We start from the raw sequence: 21141 nt of genomic DNA, 5'->3' as shown, positions 1-21141 counted from the left end.
GGGTAAGCTTGTAATCCATATTGTTCAACACAAGTACAATAACCACTTGGTGAATAAATATGTGAACATAAAAAGTAATAAACTAAACAATACACAAATATAAAAGTAACAATGATATATAGGGTGTAAGGATATGGGTGATCTGTGAGAGTCCTCAATTCCACTGATTGAAGTGATTCAAGTGGTTTCTTACCTCAAAAACAAAATTAGAAAAATATAGTGCAAAACAATTTGGTGAAAAATAAATATTATCTTCACATTCGTTATCCCACCAAGGGGTTACTCACACTTTGCTGAGCCTACCAGGCTCTAGGTACAGGCGCACACCCGGTTTTATACTTCCAGGTAACCAGTATATACCAACCGCAAACAGCAGACGTATCGCCCCTTTATACTAATATAAGAAAATAATCTGGTATAGAAGCCATAAAACAAATATTACAAAACAATTCAGAGCTATCCACAATTCAAATGGATTTTATTTTAGAGGGAGTAGCCTTCATTTTAGATCATAACTATTTTTGGATTGATTATAATTATTATTTACAGATTAGTGGAACAGCGATGAGAACCAGGTTTGCGCCCAGTTATGCTAATTTGTTTATGGCTCACTGGGAAGATCTTTATGTGTATTGCCAACATGTCTGGGCGCAGTACCTGGTTTCCTATCGCCGTAACATAGACGATATTTTCTTTATTTGGTCAGGATCTGAAGACCTACTCAAGGAATTTCTCTCCTATTTGAAGAGTAACCAATTTAATATAGGATTCACATGGAATTACAGTCAGCGTAGAGTAGAGTACTTAGATTTAGAAATTTATGTAGAAGATACAATCAAAAGCAAAAACTTTTTTAAAAAAGTTGACATAAATAATTTAATTAACACTACTAGCTGCCACCAATACAAATGGCTTTCCAATATTCCCAAAAGCCAGTTTATTAGGCTTAAAAGAAATTGTAAAGAAAATCAGGTATTCTTAAATCAGGCAGAGACTCTAAAAGATAGATTTGCAGAGAAAAATTATAAAGAAACTAAATAATAATTCAATAATTAAAACTATAAGGGAAGTGGAAAAAATGGAACGTAAAGATCTTTTAAAATACACTGCTCAAAAAAATAAAGGGAACACTTAAACAACACAATGTAACTCCAAGTCAATCACACTTCTGTGAAATCAAACTGTCCACTTAGGAAGCAACACTGAGTGACAATCAATGTCACATGCTGTTGTGCAAATGGGATAGACAACAGGTGGAAATTATAGGCAATTAGCAAGACACCCCCAATAAAGGAGTAGTTCTGCAGGTGGTGACCACAGACCACTTCTCAGTTCCTATGCTTTCTGGCTGATGTTTTGGTCACTTATGAATGCTGGCTGTGCTTTCACTCTAGTGGTAGCATGAGACGGAGTCTACAACCCACACAAGTGGCTCAGGTAGTGCAGCTCATCCAGGATGGCACATCAATGCGAGCTGTGGCAAGAAGGATTGCTGTGTCTGTCAGCGTAGTGTCCAGAGCATGGAGGCGCTACCAGGAGACAGGCCAGTACATCAGGAGACGTGGAGGAGGCCATAGGAGGGCAACAACCCAGCAGCAGGACCGCTACCTCCGCCTTTGTGCAAGGAGGAACAGAAGGAGCACTGCCAGAGGCCTGCAAAATGACCTCAAGCAGGCCACAAATGTGCATGTGTCTGCTCAAACAGTCAGAAACAGACTCCATGAGGGGGGTATGAGGGCCTGACGTCCACAGGTGGGGGTTGTGCTTACAGCCCAACACCGTGCAAGACGTTTGGCATTTGCCAGAGAACACCAAGATTGGCAAATTCGCCACTGGCGCCCTGTGCTCTTCACAGATGAAAGCAGGTGCACACTGAGCACATTTGACAGACGTGACAGTCTGGAGATGCCGTGGAAAACGTTCTGCTGCCTGCAACATCCTCCAGCATGGCCGGTTTGGCAGTAGGTCAGTAATGGTGTGGGGTGGCATTTCTTTGAGGGGCCGAACAGCCCTCCATGTGCTCTCCAGAGGTAGCCTGACTGCCATTAGGTATCGAGATGAGATCCTCAGACTCCTTGTGAGACCATATGCTGGTGCAGTTGGCCCTGGGTTCCTCCTAATGCAAGACAATGCTAGACCTCATGTGGCTGGAGTGTGTCAGCAGTTCCTGCAAGACGAAGGCATTGATGCTATGGACTGGCCCACCCGTTCCCCAGACCTGAATCCAATTGAGCACATCTGGGACATCATGTCTCGCTCCATCCACCAACTTCACGTTGCACCACAGACTGTCCAGGAGTTGGTGGATGCTTTAGTCCAGGTCTGGGAGGAGATCCCTTAGGAGACCATCCGCCACCTCATCAGGAGCATGCACAGGCGTTGTAGGGAGGTCATACAGGCACGTGGAGGCCACACACACTACTGAGCCTCATTTTGACTTGTTTTAAGGACATTACATCAAAGTTGGATCCGCCTGTAGTGTGTTTTTCCACTTTAATTTTGAGTGTGACTCCAAATCCAGACCTCCATGGGTTAAAAAATTTGATTTCCATTTTTTAATTTTTGTGTGATTTTGTTGTGAGCACATTCAACTATGTAAAGAACAAAGTATTTAATTAGAATAATTAATTCATTCAGATCTAGGATGTGTTATTTTAGTGTTCCCTTTATTTTTTTGAGCAGTGTATAAAAATAGAACAGATGGAGTCCCAAAAAAACAATAGGTCCACTAGTATTAAGACATAGTTAACAATATAATCAAATTAAGGATATTATTGATAACAATTGGAAGATACTATTTAGAGACCCTATATTGGAAACCATTTTGGATGAAAGACCCAATATCATATATAGAAAAGTGCCTAATATAAAGGACCAGTTAACTAAAAGCTTTATTAGAGATAAATATTTAAATTGGCTACACACAATATCATATATAGAAAAATGCCTAATGGACAAATATTTAGAGGTTCCTGTTTACACTGATGTTTTTCCGGTCCCTAAGAGGATTTCTGAAATTGTTACTAAGGAGTGGGATAGACCAGGTATTCCGTTCGCTCCCCCTCCTGTTTTTAAGAAAATGTTCCCCATTTCTGACACCATAAAGGACTCATGGCAGACAGTCCCTAAGGTGGAGGGAGCTATTTCTACTCTGGCTAAGCGTACAACTATACCTATTGAAGACAGTTGTGCTTTCATTGATCCTATGGATAAAAAGTTAGAGGGTCTCCTAAAGAAAATTTTTGTTCATCAGGGTTTTCTTCTTCAACCTATAGCGTGCATTGTTCCGGTAACCACTGCAGCTGCTTTTTGGTTTGAGGCTCTAGAAGAGGCTCTTCAGATGGAGACCCCACTAGATGATATTTTGGACAGAATTAAGGCGCTTAAGTTGGCTAATTCTTTTATTACAGATGCCGCTTTTCATCTTGCTAAGTTAGCGGCAAAGAATTCAGGTTTTGCCATTTTAGCATGAAGAGCGTTATGGCTTAAGTCCTGGTCAGCTGATGTGTCATCTAAATCTAAGCTTTTGACCATCCCTTACAAAGGTAAGACCCTATTCGGGCCTGCACTGAAAGAGATCATTTCAGACATCACTGGAAGGAAGGGTCATGCCCTCCCTCAAGATAAGTCAAATAAGACAAGGACCAAACAAAATAATTTTCGTTCCTTTCGAAACTTCAAGGGTGGTCCCGCTTCCTCTTCCCCTGCTGCAAAGCAAGAGGGGAACTTTGCTCAATCCAAGCAAACCTGGAGACCTAACCAGGCTTGGAACAAGGGTAAACAGGCCAAAAATCCTTCTGCTGCCACTAAGACAGCATGAAGGGGTAGCCCCCGATCTGGGACCGGATCAAGTAGGGGGCAGACTTTCTCTCTTTGCTCAGGCCTGGGCAAGAGACGTTCAGGACTCCTGGGCTGTAGAAATTGTAACCCAGGGGTATCTCCTAGATTTTAAAGATTCTCCTCCAAGGGGTAGGTTCCATCTTTCTCAATTGTCTGTAAACCAGACAAAAAGAGAGGCGTTTTTACGCTTTGTAGAAGACCTTTTTACCATGGAAGTGATCTGCCCAGTTCCGAAAACAGAACAGGGGCAAGGTTTCTACTCCAATCTGTTTGTGGTTCCCAAAAAAGAGGGAACCTTCAGACCAATTCTAGATCTTTAGATCCTAAACCAATTCCTAAGAGTTCCATCCTTCAAGATGGAGACCATTCGGACTATTTTACCAATGATCCAGGAGGGTCAATATATGACTATCGTGGATCTAAAGGATGCGTATCTACACATTCCTATCCACAAAAATCATCACCAGTTCCTCAGGTTTGCCTTTCTGGACAGGCATTACCAGTTTGTGGCGATTCCCTTCGGGTTGGCCACGGCGCCAAGAATCTTCACAAAGGTGCTAGGGTCCCTTCTGGTGGTCCTAAGGCCAAGGGGCATAGCAGTGGCGCCTTTTCTAGATGACATCTTAATTCAAGCGTCGACTTTCCAACTTGCCAAGTCTCACACGGACTTAGTGTTGGCCTTTCTAAGATCTCATGGGTGGAAGGTGAACGTGAAAAAGAGTTCTCTTATTCCTCTCACAAGAGTTCCATTCCTGGGAACTCTGATAGATTCGGTGGACATGAAAATATTTCTGACGGAGGTCAGGAAATCAAAGATTTTAACCACCTGCCGAGCTCTTCATTCCATTCCTCGGACGTCAGTGGCTCAGTGTATGGAGGTAATCGGACTTATGGTAGCGGCAATGGACATAGTTCCGTTTGCTCGCTTGCATCTCAGACCACTGCAGCTATGCATGCTCAAACAGTGGAATGGGGATTATGCAGATTTATCTCCTCAGATAAATCTGGATCAAGAGACCAGAGACTCTCTTCTTTGGTGGTTGTCACAGGATCACCTGTCCAGGGGAATGTGTTTCCGCAGGCCAGCGTGGGTTATTGTGATGACGGACGCCAGCCTACTGGGCTGGGGTGCAGTCTGGAATTCCCTGAAAGCACAGGGTTTGTGGACTCAGGAGGAGGCCCTCCTACCAATAAATATTCTGGAATTAAGAGCGATATTCAATGCTCTTCAGGCATGGCCTCAGCTGGCTTCGGCCGGATTCATCAGGTTTCAGTCGGACAACATCACGACTGTAGCTTATATCAATCATCAAGGGGGAACAAGGCTTGGCGATGATAGAAGTTTCCAGGATAATCCGATGGGCAGAGACTCACTCTTGCCATCTATCAGCGATCTATATCCCAGGGGTGGAGAACTGGGAGGCAGATTTTTGAAGTCGTCAGACTTTTCATCCGGGGGAGTGGGAGCTCCATCCGGAGGTGTTTGCTCAACTGGTTCAGCTATGGGGCACACCAGAATTGGATCTGATGGCGTCTCGTCAGAACGCCAAACTTCCTTGTTACGGATCCAGGTCAAGGGATCCTCAGGCTGTACTGATAGATGCTCTAGCAGTACCCTGGTCGTTCAACCTGGCTTATGTATTTCCACCATTCCCTCTCCTTCCGCGTCTGATTGCCAGAATCAAACAGGAGAGAGCTTTGGTGATTTTGATAGTGCCTGCGTGGCCACGCAGGACTTGGTATGCAAACCTGGTGGACATGTCATCTCTTCCACCATGGACTCTGCCACTGAGACGGGACCTTTTGATTCAAGGTCCATTCAAGCATCCAAATCTAATTTCTCCAACATTGGTGTGTCCGGTCCACGGCGTCATCCTTACTTGTGGGATATTCTCTTCCCCAACGGGAAATGGCAAAGAGTCCCAGCAAAGCTGGCCATATAGTCCCTCCTAGGCTCCGCCCACCCCAGTCATTCTCTTTGCCGTTGCACAGGCAACATCTCCACGGAGATGGTTAAGAGTTTTTTGGTGTTTAAATGTAGTTTTTATTCTTCTATCAAGTGTTTGTTATTTTAAAATAGTGCTGGTATGTACTATTTACTCTGAAACAGAAAAGGATGAAGATTTCTGTTTGTGAGAGGAAGATGATTTAAGCAGACAGTAACTAAAATCGATTGCTGTTTCCACATAGGACTGTTGAGATGAAGTAACTTCAGTTGGGGGAAGCAGTTAGAAGACTTTTCTGCTTAAGGTATGACTAGCCATATTTCTAACAAGACGATGTAATGCTGGAAGGCTGTCATTTCTTCTGTTATGTGTGATCAGTCCACGGGTCATCATTACTTCTGGGATATAACTCCTCCCCAACAGGAAATGCAAGAGGATTCACCCAGCAGAGCTGCATATAGCTCCTCCCCTCTACGTCACTCCCAGTCATTCTCTTGCACCCAACGACTAGATAGGATGTGTGAGAGGACTATGGTGATTATACTTAGTTTTTATAACTTCAATCAAAAGTTTGTTATTTTACAATAGCACCGGAGCGTGTTGTTGCCTCTCTGGCAGAGTTTGAAGAAGAATCTACCAGAGTTTTTACTATGATTTTAACCGGAGTAGTTAAGATCATATTGCTGTTTCTCGGCCATCTGAGGGAGGTAAAAGCTTCAGATCAGGGGACAGCGGGCAGATGAATCTGCATTGAGGTATGTAGCAGTTTTTATTTTCTGAATGGAATTGATGAGAAAATCCTGCCATACCGTTATAATGACATGTATGTATACTCTACACTTCAGTATTCTGGGGATGGTATTTCACCGGAATTACTCTGTTAAAAGTACACTAAACCTTTTAATAGGTATTTATCATGTTAAACGTTTTTGCTGGAATGTAGAATCGTTTGCATTTTCTGAGGTACTGAGTGAATAAATATTTGGGCATTATTTTTCCACTTGGCAGTTGCTTGTTTTAATTGTGACAGTTTCGTTTCTCTCTCACTGCTGTGTGTGAGGGGGAGGGGCCGTTTTTGGCGCTCTTTGCTACGCATCAAAAATTTCCAGTCAGTTACTCTTGTATTTCCTGCATGATCCGGTTCATCTCTAACAGAACTCAGGGGTCTTCAAACTTCTTTGGAGGGAGGTAGATTCTCTCAGCAGAGCTGTGAGACTTATATATTGACTGTGATTAAAAACGTTGCTCGGTAATTTTTATTTTCAAATTTAATTATTGTTAATTTACTAATGGGAACAAACCTTTGCTAAAAGTGGTGTTGTTTTTAAGGATTGAGAATATAACTGTTTTTCAGTTCATTATTTCAACTGTCATTTAATCGTTTAGTGCTTCTTTGAGGCACAGTACGTTTTTGTTAAATAAGATTGTAACCAAGTTGCAAGTTTATTGCTAGTGTGTTAAACATGTCTGACTCAGAGGAAGATACCTGTGTCATTTGTTCCAATGCCAAGGTGGAGCCCAATAGAAATTTATGTACTAACTGTATTGATGCTACTTTAAATAAAAGCCAATCTGTACAATTTGAACAAATTTCACCAAACAGCGAGGGGAGAGTTATGCCGACTAACTCGCCTCACGTGGCAGTACCTGCATCTCCCGCCCGGGAGGTGCGTGATATTATGGCGCCTAGTACATCTGGGCGGCCATTACAGATAACATTACAAGATATGGCTACTGTTATGACTGAAGTTTTGACTAAATTACCAGAACTAAGAGGCAAGCGTGATCACTCTGGGGTGAGAACAGAGTGCGCTGATAATACTAGGGCCATGTCTGATACTGCGTCACAGCTTGCAGAGCATGAGGACGGAGAGCTTCATTCTGTGGGTGACGGTTCTGATCCAAACAGATTGGATTCAGATATTTCAAATTTTAAATTTAAATTGGAAAACCTCCGTGTATTACTAGGGGAGGTTTTAGCGGCTCTTAATGATTGTAACACTGTTGCAATACCAGAGAAATTGTGTAGGTTGGATAAATACTTTGCGGTACCGGCGAGTACTGACGTTTTTCCTATACCTAAGAGACTAACTGAAATTGTTACTAAGGAGTGGGATAGACCCGGTGTGCCGTTCTCACCCCCTCCAATATTTAGAAAGATGTTTCCAATAGACGCCACCACACGGGACTTATGGCAAACGGTCCCTAAGGTGGAGGGAGCAGTTTCTACTTTAGCTAAGCGTACCACTATCCCGGTGGAGGATAGCTGTGCTTTTTCAGATCCAATGGATAAAAAATTAGAGGGTTACCTTAAGAAAATGTTTGTTCAACAAGGTTTTATATTGCAACCCCTTGCATGCATCGCGCCGATTACGGCTGCGGCAGCATTTTGGATTGAGTCTCTGGAAGAGAACCTTAGTTCATCTACGCTGGACGACATTACGGACAGGCTTAGAGTCCTTAAACTAGCTAATTCATTCATTTCGGAGGCCGTAGTACATTTAACCAAACTTACGGCTAAGAACTCAGGATTCGCCATTCAGGCACGTAGAGCGCTGTGGCTAAAATCCTGGTCAGCTGATGTAACTTCTAAGTCCAAATTACTTAATATACCTTTCAAGGGGCAAACTTTATTTGGGCCCGGTTTGAAAGAAATTATCGCTGACATTACAGGAGGTAAGGGCCACGCCCTGCCTCAAGACAAAGCCAAAGCTAAGGCTAGACAGTCTAATTTTCGTCCCTTTCGGAATTTCAAAACAGGAGCAGCATCAACTTCCACTGCACCAAAACAGGAAGGAGCTGTTGCTCGTTACAGACAAGGCTGGAAACCTAACCAGTCCTGGAACAAGGGCAAACAGGCCAGGAAACCTGCTGCTGCCCCAAAGACAGCATGAACCGAGGGCCCCCGATCCGGGACCGGATCTAGTGGGGGGCAGACTCTCTCTCTTCGCCCAGGCTTGGGCAAGAGATGTTCAGGATCCCTGGGCGCTAGAGATCATATCTCAGGGATACCTTCTAGACTTCAAATTCTCTCCCCCAAGAGGGAGATTTCATCTGTCAAGGTTGTCAACAAACCAGATAAAGAAAGAAGCGTTTCTACGCTGTGTACAAGATCTGTTATTAATGGGAGTGATCCATCCGGTTCCGCGGTCGGAACAAGGACAAGGGTTTTACTCAAACCTGTTTGTGGTTCCCAAAAAAGAGGGAACTTTCAGGCCAATCTTGGATTTAAAGATCCTAAACAAATTCCTAAGAGTTCCATCGTTCAAAATGGAAACTATTCGGACAATCTTACCCATGATCCAAAAGGGTCAGTACATGACCACAGTGGATTTAAAGGATGCTTACCTTCACATACCGATTCACAAAGATCATTACCGGTATCTAAGGTTTGCCTTCTTAGACAGGCATTACCAGTTTGTAGCTCTTCCATTCGGATTGGCTACGGCTCCAAGAATCTTCACAAAGGTTCTGGGTACCCTTCTGGCGGTACTAAGACCGCGAGGAATTTCGGTAGCTCCGTACCTAGACGACATTCTGATACAAGCTTCAAGCTTTCAAACTGCCAAGTCTCATACAGAGTTAGTTCTGGCATTTCTAAGGTCGCATGGATGGAAAGTGAACGAAAAGAAGAGTTCTCTTTTTCCTCTCACAAGAGTTCCATTCTTGGGGACTCTTATAGATTCTGTAGAAATGAAGATTTATCTGACAGAAGACAGATTAACAAAGCTTCTAAATGCATGCCGTGTCCTTCATTCCATTCAACTCCCGTCAGTAGCTCAATGCATGGAGGTGATCGGCTTAATGGTAGCAGCAATGGACATAGTTCCCTTTGCACGTCTACATCTCAGACCGCTGCAATTGTGCATGCTGAGTCAGTGGAATGGGGATTACTCAGACTTGTCCCCTACTCTGAATCTGGATCAAGAGACCAGAAACTCTCTTCTATGGTGGCTTTCTCGGCCACACCTGTCCAGGGGGATGCCATTCAGCAGGCCGGACTGGACAATTGTTACAACAGACGCCAGCCTACTAGGTTGGGGCGCTGTCTGGAATTCTCTGAAGGCTCAGGGACAATGGAATCAGGAGGAAAGTCTCCTGCCAATAAACATTCTGGAATTGAGAGCAGTTCTCCATGCCCTTCTGGCTTGGCCCCAGTTAAAAACTCGGGGGTTCATCAGGTTTCAGTCGGACAACATCACGACTGTAGCTTACATCAACCATCAAGGAGGGACAAGAAGCTCCCTAGCAATGATGGAAGTATCAAAGATAATTCGCTGGGCAGAGTCTCACTCTTGCCACCTGTCAGCAATCCACATCCCGGGAGTGGAGAACTGGGAGGCGGATTTCTTGAGTCGCCAGACTTTTCATCCGGGGGAGTGGGAACTTCATCCGGAGGTCTTTGCCCAAATACTTCGACGTTGGGGCAAACCAGAGATAGATCTCATGGCGTCTCGCCAGAACGCCAAACTTCCTCACTACGGGTCCAGATCCAGGGATCCGGGAGCGGTTCTGATAGATGCTTTGACAGCACCTTGGAACTTCGGGATGGCTTATGTGTTTCCACCCTTCCCGCTGCTTCCTCGATTGATTGCCAAAATCAAACAGGAGAGAGCATCAGTGATTCTAATAGCGCCTGCATGGCCACGCAGGACTTGGTATGCAGATCTAGTGGACATGTCATCCTGTCCGCCTTGGTCTCTACCTCTAAGACAGGACCTTCTGATACAGGGTCCATTCAAACATCAAAATCTAACTTCTCTGAAGCTGACTGCTTGGAAATTGAACGCTTGATTTTATCAAAGCGTGGTTTTTCTGAGTCGGTTATTGATACCCTGATACAGGCTAGGAAGCCTGTTACCAGAAGGATTTACCATAAGATATGGCGTAAATACCTATACTGGTGCGAATCCAAAGGTTACTCCTGGAGTAAGGTTAGGATTCCTAGGATAATGTCCTTTCTACAAGAAGGTTTAGAAAAGGGTTTATCGGCTAGCTCATTAAAGGGACAGATCTCAGCCCTGTCCATCTTGTTACACAGGCGTCTGTCAGAAAATCCAGACGTCCAGGCCTTTTGTCAGGCTTTAGCTAGGATCAAGCCTGTGTTTAAAGCTGTTGCTCCGCCATGGAGTTTAAACTTAGTTCTTAACGTTTTACAGGGTGTTCCGTTTGAACCCCTTCATTCCATTGATATAAAATTGTTATCTTGGAAAGTTCTGTTTTTAATGGCTATTTCCTCGGCTCGAAGAGTCTCTGAGTTATCAGCCTTACATTGTGATTCTCCTTATCTGATCTTTCACTCAGACAAGGTAGTTCTGCGTACTAAACCTGGGTTCTTACCTAAGGTAGTCACTAACAGGAATATCAATCAAGAGATTGTTGTTCCATCCTTGTGTCCAAATCCTTCTTCAAAGAAGGAACGTCTTCTACACAATCTGGATGTAGTTCGTGCCCTCAAGTTCTACTTGCAGGCAACTAAAGATTTTCGCCAAACTTCTTCCCTGTTTGTCGTTTATTCTGGACAGAGGAGAGGTCAAAAAGCTTCTGCTACCTCTCTCTCTTTTTGGCTTCGTAGCATAATACGTTTAGCCTATGAGACTGCTGGACAGCAGCCTCCTGAAAGAATTACAGCTCATTCCACTAGAGCTGTAGCTTCCACTTGGGCCTTTAAGAATGAGGCCTCTGTTGAACAGATTTGCAAGGCTGCAACTTGGTCTTCGCTTCATACTTTTTCCAAATTTTACAAATTTGACACTTTTGCTTCTTCGGAGGCTATTTTTGGGAGAAAGGTTCTTCAGGCAGTGGTTCCTTCTGTATAATGAGCCTGCCTATCCCTCCCGTCATCCGTGTACTTTTGCTTTGGTATTGGTATCCCAGAAGTAATGATGACCCGTGGACTGATCACACATAACAGAAGAAAACATAATTTATGCTTACCTGATAAATTCCTTTCTTCTGTTGTGTGATCAGTCCACGGCCCGCCCTGTTTTAAGGCAGGTAAATATCTTTTAAATTATACTCCAGTCACCACTTCACCCTTGGTTTCTCCTTTCTCGTTGATTCTTGGTCGAATGACTGGGAGTGACGTAGAGGGGAGGAGCTATATGCAGCTCTGCTGGGTGAATCCTCTTGCATTTCCTGTTGGGGAGGAGTTATATCCCAGAAGTAATGATGACCCGTGGACTGATCACACAACAGAAGAAAGGAATTTATCAGGTAAGCATAAATTATGTTTTCCCCTCATGGGGACCGGTAAGCCATTTTCTTAGTCAAACAAACAGAATAAAGGGCTTAATATGGGCTAAAAAACTGGTAGACATTTTTATGGGCTAAATCGATTGCTTTATTTGGGCATTTTATTCATATTTATGCTGACAATTTGCATTTATAAACTTGGGGAAGGTTTATTAAACGGCAGGCACTGTGTTAGACACCTTTTCCAGTCAGGGGGCCTTCCTAGTTATAGACTGAGCCTCATTTTCGCGCCATTACTGCGCAGTTGTTTTTTGAGAGCAGGGCATGCAGATGCATATGTGAGGATCTAAAAATTGCTGGAAAAGCTTTGTATTCCCCTCTGGGCTTGGTTGGGTCTCAGCAAAGACTATAGCTGGGACTGTATAGGGGTTAAATTTATAAACGGCTCCGGTTCCGTTATTTTAAGGGTTAAAGCTCTGAAATTTGGTGTGCAATACTATTAATGCTTTAAGACACTGTGGTGAAATTTTGGTAATTTTTGAACAATTCCTTCATACTTTTTCACATATTCAGTAATAAAGTGTTTTCTGTTTAAAATTTAAAGAGACAGTAACGGTTTTGTTTTAAAACGTTTTTTGTGCTTTGTTGACAAGTTTAAGCCTGTTTAACATGTCTGTACCTTCAGATAAGCTATGTTCTATATGTATGAAAGCCAATGTGTCTCCCCATTTAAATTTATGTGATAATTGTGCCATAGCGTCCAAACAAAGTAAGGACAGTACTGCCACAGATAATGAAATTGCCCAAGATGATTCCTCAGATGAGGGGAGTAAACATGATACTACATCATCTCCTACTGTGTCTACACCAGTTTTGCCCACGCAGGAGGCCCCTAGTACATCTAGTGCGCCAATGCTTATTACCATGCAACAATTAACGGCTGTAATGGATAACTCCATAGCAAATATTTTATCCAAAATGCCTACTTATCAGAGAAAGCGCGATTGCTCTGTTTTAAACACTGAAGAGCAGGAGGGCGCTGATGATAATTGTTCTGTCATACCCTCACACCAATCTGAAGGGGCCATGAGGGAGGTTTTGTCAGATGGAGAAATTTCAGATTCAGGAAAAATTTCTCAACAAGCTGAACCTGATGTTATGACATTTAAATTTAAATTAGAACATCTCTGCGCACTGCTTAAGGAGGTGTTATCTACTCTGGATGATTGTGACAACTTGGTCATTCCAGAGAAATTATGCAAGATGGACAAGTTCCTAGAGGTTCCGGTGCACCCCGACGCTTTTCCTATACCCAAGCGAGTGGCGGACATAGTAAATAAGGAGTGGGAAAAGCCCGGCATACCTTTTGTTCCCCCCCCTATATTTAAGAAATTATTTCCTATGGTCGACCCCAGAAAGGACTTATGGCAGACAGTCCCTAAGGTCGAGGGGGCAGTTTCTACTCTAAACAAACGCACTACTATTCCTATCGAAGATAGTTGTGCTTTCAAAGATCCTATGGATAAAAAATTGGAAGGTTTGCTTAAAAAGATTTTTGTACAGCAAGGTTACCTTCTACAACCAATTTCGTGCATTGTTCCTGTCACTACAGCAGCGTGGTTCTGGTTAGAGGAACTAGAAAAGTCGCTCAGTAGAGAGACTCCATATGAGGAGGTTATGGACAGAGTTCACGCACTTAAATTGGCTAACTCTTTTATTTTAGATGCCGCTTTGCAATTAGCTAGATTAGCGGCAAAAAATTCAGGGTTTGCTATCGTGGCGCGCAGAGCGCTTTGGCTAAAGTCTTGGTCAGCGGATGTGTCATCCAAGACAAAATTGCTTAACATCCCTTTCAAAGGTAAAACTCTATTTGGACCAGAATTGAAAGAGATTATTTCAGACATCACTGGGGGAAAGGGCCACGCCCTTCCACAAGATAGGTCTTTCAAGGCTAAAAATAGGTCTAATTTTCGTTCTTTTCGCAATTTCAGGAACGAACCGGCCTCTAATTCTGCATCCTCTAAGCAAGAGGGTAATACCTCACAACCCAAACCAGCCTGGAAACCGATGCAAGGCTGGAACAAGGGTAAGCAGGCCAAGAAGCCTGCCGCTGCTAACAAAACAGCATGAAGGAGTAGCCCCCGATCCGGGACCGGATCTAGTGGGGGGCAGACTCTCTCTCTTTGCTCAGGCTTGGGCAAGAGATGTTCAGGATCCCTGGGCGCTAGAAATAGTTTCTCAAGGTTATCTCCTGGAATTCAAGGAACTACCCCCAAGGGGAAGGTTCCACATGTCTCACTTATCCTCAAACCAAATAAAGAGACAGGCATTCTTACATTGTGTAGAAGACCTGTTAAAGATGGGAGTGATACACCCAGTTCCAATAAAGGAACAAGGAATGGGATTTTATTCCAATCTGTTCGTAGTTCCCAAAAAAGAGGGAACTTTCAGACCAATTTTGGATTTGAAGATCCTAAACAAATTTCTCAGGGTACCATCGTTCAAGATGGAAACCATTCGAACGATTCTACCCACTATCCAGGAAAGTAAATTTATGACTACCGTGGATCTAAAGGATGCATACCTACATATTCCTATCCACAAAGAACATCATCAGTTCCTAAGGTTCGCTTTTCTGGACAAGCATTACCAGTTTGTGGCCCTCCCATTCGGGTTAGCCACTGCTCGAAGGATTTTCACAAAGGTGCTAGGGTCCCTTCTAGCGGTTCTAAGACCGAGGGGCATTGCAGTAGTACCTTACCTGGACGAAATTCTAATACAAGCGTCGTCCCTGTCAAAAGCAAAGGCTCATACAGACATCGTTCTAGCCTTTCTCAGATCACACGGATGGAAGGTGAACATAGAAAAAAGTTCTCTGTCTCCGTCGACAAGAGTTCCCTTCTTGGGAACAATAATAGATTCCTTAGAAATGAGGATTTTTCTGACAGAGGTCAGAAAATCAAAACTTCTAAGCTCTTGTCAAGTGCTTCATTCTGTTCCTCGTCCTTCCATAGCGCAGTGCATGGAAGTAGTAGGGTTGATGGTTGCAGCAATGGACATAGTTCCTTTTGCACGAATTCATCTAAGACCATTACAACTGTGCATGCTCAAACAGTGGAATGGGGACTATACAGGCTTGTCTCCAATGATTCAAGTAGATCAGAAGACCAGATATTCACTCCGTTGGTGGCTGACCCTGGACCATCTGTCCCAGGGAATGAGCTTCCGCAGACCAGAGTGGGTCATTGTCACGACCGACGCCAGTCTAGTGGGCTGGGGCGCGGTCTGGGAATCCCTAAAAGCTCAGGGTCTATGGTCTCGGGAAGAGTCTCTTCTCCCGATAAACATTCTGGAACTGAGAGCGATATTCAATGCTCTCAGGGCTTGGCCTCAGCTAGCAAAGGCCAGATTCATAAGGTTCCAATCAGACAACATGACGACCGTTGCATATATCAATCATCAGGGGGGAACAAGGAGTTCCCTGGCGATGAAAGAAGTGACCAAAATTATTCAATGGGCGGAGGATCACTCCTGCCACCTGTCTGCGATCCACATCCCAGGTGTGGAAAACTGGGAGGCGGATTTTCTGAGTCGTTAGACATTCCATCCGGGGGAGTGGGAACTCCATCCGGAGATCTTTGCCCAAATAACTCAATTATGGGGCATTCCAGACATGGATCTGATGGCGTCTCGTCAGAACTTCAAGGTTCCTTGCTACGGGTCCAGATCCAGGGATCCCAAGGCGACTCTAGTAGATGCACTAGTAGCACCTTGAACCTTCAACCTAGCTTATGTATTTCCACCGTTTCCTCTCATTCCCAGGCTGGTAGCCAGGATCAATCAGGAGAGGGCCTCAGTGATCTTGATAGCTCCTGCGTGGCCACGCAGGACTTGGTATGCAGACCTGGTGAATATGTCATCGGCTCCACCATGGAAGCTACCTTTGAGACAGGACCTTCTTGTTCAGGGTCCATTCGAACATCCAAATCTGGTCTCCCTCCAGCTGACGGCTTGGAGATTGAACGCTTGGTTTTCAGATTCTGTGATAGATACTCTGGTTCAGGCCAGAAAACCGGTAACTAGAAAGATTTACCATAAAATATGGAAAAGATATATCTGTTGGTGTGAATCCAAAGGATTCCCATGGAATAAGATAAAAATTCCTAAGATTCTCTCCTTTCTACAAGAAGGTTTGGAGAAAGGATTATCTGCAAGTTCTCTAAAGGGACAGATCTCTGCTTTATCTGTCTTACTACACAAAAGACTGGCAGCTGTGCCAGATGTTTAAGCATTTGTTCAGGTTCTGGTTAGGATCAAGCCTGTTTACAGACCTTTGACTCCCCCCTGGAGTCTAAATCTAGTTCTTTCAGTTCTTCAAGGGGTTCCGTTTGAACCTTTACATTCCATAGATATTAAGTTACTATATTGGAAAGTTTTGTTTTTGGTTGCAATTTCTTCTGCTAGAAGAGTTGCAGAGTTATCTGCTCTGCAGTGTTCTCCGCCCTATCTGGTGTTCCATGCAGATAAGGTGGTTTTGCGTACTAAGCCTGGTTTTCTTCCTAAGGTTGTTTCTAACAAAAACATTAACCAGGAGATAGTTGTACCTTCTTTGTGTCAGAATCCAGTTTCAAAGAAGGAACGTTTGTTACACAATTTGGACGTAGTCCGTGCTATAAAAACATAATTTATGCTTACCTGATAAATTCCTTTCTTCTGTAGTGTGATCAGTCCACGGGTCACCATTACTTCTGGGATATTACTCCTCCCCAACAGGAAGTGCAAGAGGATTCACCCAGCAGAGCTGCATATAGCTCCTCCCCTCTACGTCACTCCCAGTCATTCGACCAAGGACCAACGAGAAAGGAAAAGCCAAGGGTGAAGTGGTGACTGGAGTATAAATTAAAAAATATTTACCTGCCTTAAAAACAGGGCGGGCCGTGGACTGATCACACTACAGAAGAAAGGAATTTATCAGGTAAGCATAAATTATGTTTTCTTCTGTTAAGTGTGATCAGTCCACGGGTCATCATTACTTCTGGGATACCAATACCAAAGCAAAAGTACACGGATGACGGGAGGGATAGGCAAGCTCTTTATACAGAAGGAACCACTGCCTGAAGAACCTTTCTCCCAAAAATAGCCTCCGATGAAGCAAAAGTGTCAAATTTGTAAAATTTGGAAAAAGTATGAAGCGAAGACCAAGTTGCAGCCTTGCAAATCTGTTCAACAGAGGCCTCATTCTTGAAGGCCCAAGTGGAAGCCACAGCTCTAGTAGAATGAGCTGTAATTCTTTCAGGAGGCTGCTGTCCAGCAGTCTCATAAGCTAAACGAATTATGCTACGAAGCCAAAAAGAAAGAGAGGTAGCGGAAGCTTTTTGACCTCTCCTCTGCCCAGAGTAAATGACAAACAGAGAAGACGTTTGTCGAAATTCCTTAGTTGCTTGTAAGTAAAATTTTAGAGCACGGACTACATCCAGGTTGTGCAGTAGACGTTCCTTCTTTGAAGAAGGATTTGGGCATAAAGAAGGAACAACAATCTCTTGATTGATATTCCTGTTAGTAACTACCTTAGGTAAGAACCCAGGTTTAGTACGCAGGACTACCTTATCCGAATGAAAAATCAAATAAGGAGAATCACAATGTAAGGCTGATAATTCAGAGACTCTTCGAGCCGAGGAAATAGCCATTAAAAATAGAACTTTCCAAGATAACAACTTTATATCAATGGAATGAAGGGGTTCAAACGGAACGCCCTGTAAAACATTAAGAACAAGGTTTAAACTCCATGGTGGAGCAACAGTTTTAAACACAGGCTTAATTCTGGCCAAAGCCTGACAAAAAGCCTGGACGTCAGGAACTTCTGACAGACGTTTGTGTAACAGAATGGACAGAGCTGAGATCTGTCCCTTTAATGAACTAGCAGATAAACCCTTTTCTAAACCTTCTTGTAGAAAAGACAATATCCTAGGAATCCTAACCTTACTCCAAGAGTAACCTTTGGATTCACACCAATATAGGTATTTACGCCATATCTTATGGTAAATCTTTCTGGTAACAGGTTTCCTAGCCTGTATTAAGGTATCAATAACTGACTCAGAAAATCCACGTCTTGATAAAATCAAGCGTTCAATTTCCAAGCAGTCAGCTTCAGAGAAGTTAGATTTTGATGTTTGAAGGGACCCTGTATCAGAAGGTCCTGTTTCAGAGGTAGAGACCAAGGTGGACAGGATGACATGTCCACCAGGTCTGCATACCAAGTCCTGCGTGGCCACGCAGGTGCTATTAGAATCACTGATGCTCTCTCTTGTTTGATTCTGGCAATCAATCGAGGAAGCAACGGGAAGGGTGGAAACACGTAAGCCATCCTGAAGTCCCAAGGTGCTGTCAGAGCATCTATCAGGACTGCTCCTGGATCCCTGGATCTGGACCCGTAACGGGGAAGCTTGGCGTTCTGTCGAGACGCCATGAGATCTATCTCTGGTTTGCCCCAACGTCGAAGTATTTGGGCAAAGACCTCCGGATGAAGTTCCCACTCCCCCGGATGAAAAGTCTGACGACTTAAGAAATCCGCCTCCCAGTTCTCCACTCCCGGGATGTGGATTGCTGACAGGTGGCAAGAGTGAGACTCTGCCCAGCAAATTATCTTTGATACTTCCATCATAGCTAGGGAGCTTCTTGTCCCTCCCTGATGGTTGATGTAAGCTACAGTCGTGATGTTGTCCGACTGAAACCTGATGAACCCCCGAGTTGTCAACTGGGGCCAAGCCAGGAGGGCATTGAGAACTGCTCTCAATTCCAGAATGTTTATTGGCAGGAGACTCTCCTCCTGACTCCATTGTCCCTGAGCCTTCAGAGAATTCCAGACGGCACCCCAACCTAGAAGGCTGGCGTCTGTTGTTACAATTGTCCAGTCTGGTCTGCTGAATGGCATCCCCCTGGACAGATGTGGCCGAGAAAGCCACCATAGAAGAGAATTTCTGGTCTCTTGATCCAGATTCAGAGAAGGGGATAAGTCTGAGTAATCCCCATTCCACTGACTTAGCATGCACAGTTGCAGTGGTCTGAGGTGTAAGCGTGCAAAGGGTACTATGTCCATTGCCGCTACCATTAAGCCGATTACCTCCATGCATTGAGCCACTGACGGGTGTTGAATGGAATGAAGGGTGCGGCAAGCACTTTGAAGTCTTGTTAGCCTGTCCTCTGTCAGGTAAATCTTCATTTCTACAGAATCTATAAGAGTCCCCAGGAAGGGAACTCTTGTGAGTGGAACGAGTGAACTTTTCTTTTCGTTCACCTTCCATCCATGTGACCTTAGAAATGCCAGCACTAACTCTGTATGAGACTTGGCAGTTTGAAAGCTTGAAGCTTGTATCAGAATGTCGTCTAGGTATGGAGCTACCGAGATTCCCCGCAGTCTTAGTACCGCCAGAAGAGCACCCAGAACCTTTGTGAAGATTCTTGGAGCTGTAGCCAATCCGAATGGAAGAGCCACAAACTGGTAATGCCTGTCTAGGAAGGCAAACCTTAGGTACCGATAATGATCTTTGTGAATCGGTATGTGAAGGTAAGCATCTTTTAAGTCTACAGTGGTCATGTATTGACCCTCTTGGATCATAGGTAAAATTGTCCGAATAGTCTCCATCTTGAACGATGGAACTCTTAGGAATTTGTTTAGGATCTTTAAGTCCAGGATTGGTCTGAAAGTTCCCTCTTTTTTGGGAACCACAAACAGATTTGAGTAAAACCCCTGTCCCTGTTCCGATCGTGGAACTGGATGGATTACTCCCATTAACAAGAGCTCTTGTACGCAGCGTAGAAACGCCTCTTTCTTTGTCTGGATTGTTGACAATCTTGACAGATGAAATCTCTCTCTTGGAGGAGAGTATTTGAAGTCCAGAAGGTATCCCTGAGATATTATCTCTAGCGCCCAGGGATCCTGAACATCTCTTGCCCAAGCCTGGGCGAAGAGAGAAAGTCTGCCCCCCACTAGATCCGATCCCGGATCGGGGGCCCTCAATTCATGCTGTTTTAGGGGCAGCAGCAGGTTTCCTAGTCTGCTTGCCCTTGTTCCAGGACTGGTTAGGTTTCCAGCCTTGTCTGTAGCGAGCAACAGCTCCTTCCTGTTTTGGTGCAGAGGAAGTTGATGCTGCTCCTGCTTTGAAATTACGAAAGGAACGAAAATTAGACTGTCTAGTCTTGGCTTTGGCTTTGTCCTGAGGCAGGGCATGGCCTTTACCTCCTGTAATGTCAGCGATAATCTCTTTCAACCCGGGCCCGAATAAGGTCTGCCCTTTGAAAGGTATATTAAGCAATTTAGACTTAGAAGTAACATCAGCTGACCAGGATTTTAGCCACAGCGCCCTGCGTGCCTGAATGGCGAATCCTGAATTCTTCGCCGTAAGTTTAGTAAGATGTACTACGGCCTCCGAAATGAATGAATTAGCTAGTTTAAGGACTCTAAGCCTGTCCGTAATGTCGTCCAGAGTAGCTGAACCAATGTTCTCTTCCAGAGACTCAATCCAGAATGCCGCTGCAGCCGTGATCGGCGCAATGCATGCAAGGGGTTGCAATATAAAACCTTGTTGAACAAACATTTTCTTAAGGTAACCCTCTAACTTTTTATCCATTGGATCTGAAAAAGCACAGCTATCCTCCACCGGGATAGTGGTACGCTTAGCTAAGGTAGAAACTGCTCCCTCCACCTTAGGGACCGTTTGCCATAAGTCCCTTGTGGTGGCGTCTATTGGAAACATTTTTCTAAATATCGGAGGGGGTGAGAACGGCACACCGGGTCTATCCCACTCCTTAGTAACAATTTCAGTAAGTCTCTTAGGTATAGGAAAAACCTCAGTACTCGTCGGTACCGCAAAATATTTATCCAACCTACACATTTTCTCTGGTATTGCAACTGTGTTACAATCATTCAGAGCCGCTAACACCTCCCCTAGTAATACACGGAGGTTTTCCAGTTTAAATTTAAAATTTGAAATATCTGAATCCAGTCTGTTTGGATCAGAACCGTCACCCACAGAATGAAGTTCTCCGTCCTCATGTTCTGCCACCTGTGACGCAGTGTCTGACATGGCCCTAATATTATCAGCGCACTCTGTTCTCACCCCAGAGTGATCACGCTTACCTCTTAGTTCTGGTAATTTAGCCA

Source organism: Bombina bombina, chromosome 3 (assembly GCF_027579735.1).
Source record: "Bombina bombina isolate aBomBom1 chromosome 3, aBomBom1.pri, whole genome shotgun sequence".
In the NCBI taxonomy this organism is placed as follows: Eukaryota; Metazoa; Chordata; class Amphibia; order Anura; family Bombinatoridae; genus Bombina; species Bombina bombina.
The sequence above is the reverse complement of the archived record's forward strand: the minus strand, read 5'-3'. Positions refer to the sequence as shown.